At 40.3% G+C, this 5,846-nt stretch overlaps 1 pseudogene; it reads left to right on the forward strand.

Annotated features, from left to right (window-relative positions):
- The first annotated feature begins 4,413 nt into the window (after positions 1-4,413).
- Positions 4,414-5,183, forward strand: LOC144772805 (vesicle-associated membrane protein-associated protein B/C pseudogene; annotated as a pseudogene).
- The last annotated feature ends 663 nt before the right edge of the window (positions 5,184-5,846 follow it).

The raw sequence follows: 5,846 nt of genomic DNA on the forward strand, positions 1-5,846 counted from the left end.
TCTTTCAGCTAGAAGGATATCATAGCCCTCGGATAGATTATCCCAAAATAGTCCCCTTATTTTCCTAATCTTATCTCCCTCTATACGTAATGTTATCTCGTATATCTTGTGGGGCTTGCTAACTCTGGTGTCTGCAGTTTCCACTTGAAGGTATTCATTCGTGTCCACTGTCTCCAGATGATTCATAAGGACTTTGCGAGCTATGCTCACCTCTGCTGCGCTGTCTAGCATTGTCTGAGCCCACTCTCCGTTTTTCAGTTGTGTCCTCAGTATTCTCGGCATTGTTAACTACCTTTATACTGGCTACCTTCTTTTTTGGAAATTGTAATTTCTTTTTTAGCTGAGCAGGTTCCTTGTCTTTGGACTTGGCGTGCTCTTCTGATCGTCCTCTTCTTTCCGATTTCTGCGAGGAATTCTGAAAAGATTGAGAGGGACGGGTATCAATGTCTTGATATCTATCAGGTTTTTTAATATTATCCCTATTTCTAAGGTTATATCTATTCCCCGAGGGGTCACTCTGCGGTGACCTTTGTCTTAGGTTTGGAGATTTCTCTCTTCGCCTTGGAGACCTTCCTCTGGACTGGAATTTCTTTTCTTTAGGATTGGATTGTTTGTTTCCATCCCAGTTCTTTTTTGGTGAATTATTATTATTAAAAAATATTTTTTCTGGACTTGTAGTCAGTTGCGGTTTTACTGGTATTCCACCTAGACTATCTCTGCCTAGTTCTTCATAGGATTTTTCTATGATTCTGGCAATTTCAGCTGGTTGGTCTGCTATATCTGTCTCTTTTAACCTCTGGCGGATCGCCACGTTTGCTGCTTCACCTTTTATGTTGGCTAATAATATAGCCGAGACCTGCTTGAAGTCTTTCAGTAATTTCATACCAAGAGTTAAAGCAGGTTCTGGACCGTATTCATCTTGAATTTGTTTTAGCACATCTGGTATTACCGAAATGGATGGAACACCGTGCGTTTTTGTGTAGATGGAAGCAAAGACTGTACCCCAAGTGTCACAGTCCTCAATGTGTGGTGCGATTCCCATTGGGAGACATATAGTCAGAATCCTGTGTTTTTCTAGCGGGGTGGTGTCAGGAAACACCGCCTCTATTTGGGTGATTTTCTGTGCCAACCAGAATGGTATTTGTTCCCGTTTAGCTGGAACTTTACCTAGGCAGGATTGGATGTTCTATGGTGTAATTTTATTTGTGTTCCCCTGGTGAGGGGTCAGCTGTGGAAGTTTAATCGCTGGCTGAATTGTTGAAGTCCGCATTACATACTGAACTAATTGTCTATGAATTTTTAGTAGTTGTTTTAGCTGTATTAACAGCTCTGCTGCAGGCATTCTATCGATGTCTGGATGTGGTGTGTATCCGGCTAAGACCGGCCACGTTGCTCCTGGTCTTCCTAAAGGACCGAGCCTCGTAATGTGATTGTTATGTTTTAGGGCGCCATCAAATAAGAGCAAATGCTCTTGGAATTTGAGTGGTACTTCCACCTCCTCGAAAGGAGTGTATGTTTCAGGAGGTTCCTCTACTTTGTAATAGTGGAAGTACTTTGTTACAGCATTTGCTGCTGGAAAATTTATCCATGAATAGTATACCTCTGTCTGCCGATATTCGTGTGCCTCAATTACGAATATGACTGTGCCACCTCTAGGTGTCAGTCCATTTTCTATAAGTTTTAAGGTTATAGATCTCCTTTTAATGACCGGAATGAGTGTTATGTTCGGGTCTGCTGCTTGCATGGTAGCATCAGCATCTGCGAGTTCAGTTGCTAATCTAACTGCCTCTCTTTCTTCATCACTGTCTCCCATTTTACAGACAGGATGATATTATGTCTATTTGCAGATCAGGTTTCTTTATGGAACAAAGATTAGATGCACAATATTTTGGAACTGTTTATCCTTCAACGTTGACTTGACCAAGAACCATACATAGGAGTTCCCTCCTGCGAGGTTTTGGAGGATATAACCTTTTCACCCACTCCAGACGTCTTTGGAGTATTTGGGAAAAGGGGTCTGAGTGAGAAAGCACGACTGAGTTACTCTAAATGTCTTACGTTAGTTTTATCGCCCTTTCCAAACACGTTGGGCGCCATGTAGTGTAGCTCCTATTTTCCCAATAGGCTCTGCGCATTGGAATAGTACCTACAGCAGTAAAGGCCTAGGCCAGACGTTAACTAGGTCTACTACTGTCGATACTAGACTTAATTTTTGGGTTTGCCAGCTAAGCTCAGAGTTCGCTAGAAACTTTCTCGAATGTTCAAGGAAGGATTAACTTCCCTGACTAGACAAGAAGGGATTTAGTTTCTGACAACCATAGAACATGACAACTTTGCTCTCCCCTAATCAAGAGTCAATCTCAAGAGTCGTGTGAGCACAAGGCAATTATTTTACTCAGTCAGTACGTGCATTCTTAGTCTCATCAGAATGTAGAGAAAAGGAAGAGACGGGCGTGTTCAATAAAAAGGTGTTATTTATTGATCAGTCTCTTTTCTCATACATGAGAAATGGATCGATATTATTGCAATACTTATAGTTAAGTAAAGTGCATACATTAAAAGCAATAGTATAAAATAATACTGTAAAAACATTGATATGGTTTCTGAGCCATAGGATGTTTAAAATGATTAAAATATATTTACATACACATATACATTTGACTAAACGTACTCAACTGGTGTTTCTAAATACGCCTACCCCGTGTACCTGACCTAAGTCTAATGCATGGGCGGGAATAGAAAGTTACAGTTTAAGTTAAGTTTGTTTTTGCCAAGTGAATAACTAAAGAATTCTCTGTGAGGGGTTATTCAGTTCTGTACCTGGAAGTTAGGATGAATGAGGAATGGTATCTCTTTCTCTGCTCTCGATATTCCAGGCTGCCTGCGAGGGCTACCCGGAAGCGCCGGTGCTGGGTCTCTCGGCTTGAGATAGCAGCGCGTCTCTCAGCGCGTCAGGAAGGCGGGGCTTCTGCCAGCGGGGTCTGCTTCTGCTCTCGGCTTCGGCAAGTATGGCTGCTCCGTCTTGTCACCACGCGTGTGTTTGCATAGGGCAAGGTCGGCAATATTTATACCTTAAAGGTGCCGAGATTGACGTAAGGATGGACATAGATACGTCAATAAAGATGTCATACGACTTGCTCGTTAGCACATTCTTTACTAAAGTTCTCTGTGAAATCAAAACAATGGCCGCACGGATTATCCAGGTTGTCATAGGTTTGATTTGTTATGAGAACGTCGTATGCCTTATCAGGGGCTGGAGGAATGTCGCTTGTCTAATTAGATCTCAAGCGTTATGACCTAATCAGATAACACGTTCCTGTGCCGTAGTGTGACTGCGTCAGATAACGGTATCTGCATCATGGGGGCTTTTCTTGCCTCATGGGCTGACTGTTAGTTAACTTGATAGTTAGTTTAACCAGAATAGGGTCAGGAATAGGGGGACTGATTCAGAACCTATAGAAATACACGACATGCTAACTGAAGGAAACATGCGTTAGCATGTCCTTGATGAATGAGCGATATATAAATCAGCCCTTTTCGGCCATAAACGGCAGCTGAAGCAGCGAAATTGAGCTTGATAATATACCCCTTAGCCTGATAGTCTTCAAGCTGAATTATATGTTTCTTTTCTGCATCTCAATGGCCCAATCTGTAATATTCAGATCTATGTATTCATGACTAGACTTTTTAGTGATTGTCATGCTCCTCCAAAGGCATGTTGAGGACAAAATTGGATGGCACCCTGAAACCTTGTGCAAAAACTCCAGATACACCAAGTCTGGAAATAGAAATGTTTTCATTTCAAAAGAGTGAGACAGACAAGGGTGCAGAGGAAAGCAGGTGATGGGTGAAGAATAAGGCATTTTTTTAGTTTTAAACAGAAAACTTTATTTTGGAAAAGATGCAACCAAGTATACACAATCAAATATAGTAAATAAATGTTGATTATCAATTTAACTAACATCATATAATAGAAAAAGAGAAGTAAGTAAAGTCAAAGCAATTACATATAGAAAAAAGATTGTAATAATAGAGATTGTAATAACTTTGAAAAATTTTAAACAAAAAACAATATTTTGGAAAAGATGCAACCAAGTATACACAATCAAATAAAGTAACAAAATGTTGATTATCAATTGAACTAACGTCATATAATAGAAAAAGAGACGTACGTAAAGTCAAAGCAGTTGCATATAGAAAAAATATTGTAATAACTTTGAAAAGGAGGGAATCAGAAGAAAGGAGGAGAAGGTACAATAATAACATAGTGAAATATGCAATATGGAAGGAGGAGAGCTCAATGCAGTATAAAAAGATATCAACACTTTAAAGGATAATAGCTGTAATAATGCATTTAACGGCTAGGCCCGCCTTCTGCTCGGCCGCTCCAGCAGCACCCTGACTCCCTGACCCATGCTAACAGCGCTCGGCGCCCCCGACATGGTGAAGATAGAGCAGGTGCTGGTGTTGGAGCCGCAGCACAAGCTGAAATTCTGAGGTCAGTTTACAGATGTTGTCACCACAACCTTGAAGCTCACAAACCCTCTTGACACAAATGTATGTTTTAAAGTGAAGACTACAGCTCCTCGCAAGTACTGTGTTTGGCCCAACAGTGGCATAATCGATGGAGGAGCCTCTGTCAATGTATCAGTGATGCTACAGCCTTTCGATTATGACCCCAATGAGAAAAGTAAACACAAGTTCATGGAACAGTCCTTGGTTGCACCGCCGGATACTTCAGATATGGAAGCAGTATGAAAAGTGGCATGGATTCTAAACTTAAATGTGTGTTTGAGCTTCCTTCAGAGAATGAAAAGCCTCATGATGTTGAAGTAAATAAAATCACATCTACAGCTGCAGTGAAGACAGAATCTTCGGTCATGTCCAAATCAGTAAGCTCGAATTTGGATGATACTGAATATAAAAAAATCACAGATGACTATAGGAGGCTGCAACTCGAAGTGCAGAGGTTACTGGAGGAAAATAAGCATTTTAAGGATGACGAAGGACTACAGATGAGAAGGTCACCTCAGACAAGTCACACTGTATCTACTTCATCAGCCATGATCAAGGACGAAGAACTGAACACACGACTACTCGCTCTTGTGGTGTTGTTCTTTATTATTGGTGTAAATATAGGAAAGGTAGCCTTGTAGAGGCAGCATGCAGTGGGTTGTAAATTGGATTGATAGATCTGCCATATCATGGGAATAAAATTATTCATAACAATGTTTAAAAAAATATGTTTTGGACATCTCACAGGTCTTGCCTTTAAATTACCCCTGCACAATATAACATAATCTTCTAAGGACAAAGAAATTGTTCAGTGAGTGATTTACAAAAAAGAATGTTCTTGATTAAATGACCCGGAAAATCATGATTAATACTGTAACAGCATATTGTAACTGAGATTTTAAACATTTTTTGATCTTGGTACATGTTGCTGGATTTTCCTCTTTTAAAAAAAAAATTAAAGAAATTATTCCTCGTCTGCAGGAGCTGGCCCACCTTAGAACGCTTGTAACCAGACAGTGCAGGTGTGGTTTTAACTTCTGCATAAAAATGTGCACATTAATGATAATTCCACCATGCCACCCATAAGTTTGAAAGTCTGTCAGTATCTTTGAAAAATAGTAACCAATTTCTTAAACTTCAAACGGAAGCCTTGTGACTCGAAGAACTTGTGTGTGTGGCTGTCAAACGTGCTAGTCAGTCATGGTAAGAGATTTTTTTGACTGCGCACTCTGTTGTTGGGTTTGAGGTCACTGTTTCGTCCTCTTAAAGGGACGAGCTTCATTGCCATTGGTTGCATTTAGTCAAATTGAAACTGTTATTTAAAGATATTT

Source organism: Lissotriton helveticus, chromosome 1_1, assembly GCF_964261635.1.
Source record: "Lissotriton helveticus chromosome 1_1, aLisHel1.1, whole genome shotgun sequence".
NCBI classification, from domain to species: Eukaryota; Metazoa; Chordata; class Amphibia; order Caudata; family Salamandridae; genus Lissotriton; species Lissotriton helveticus.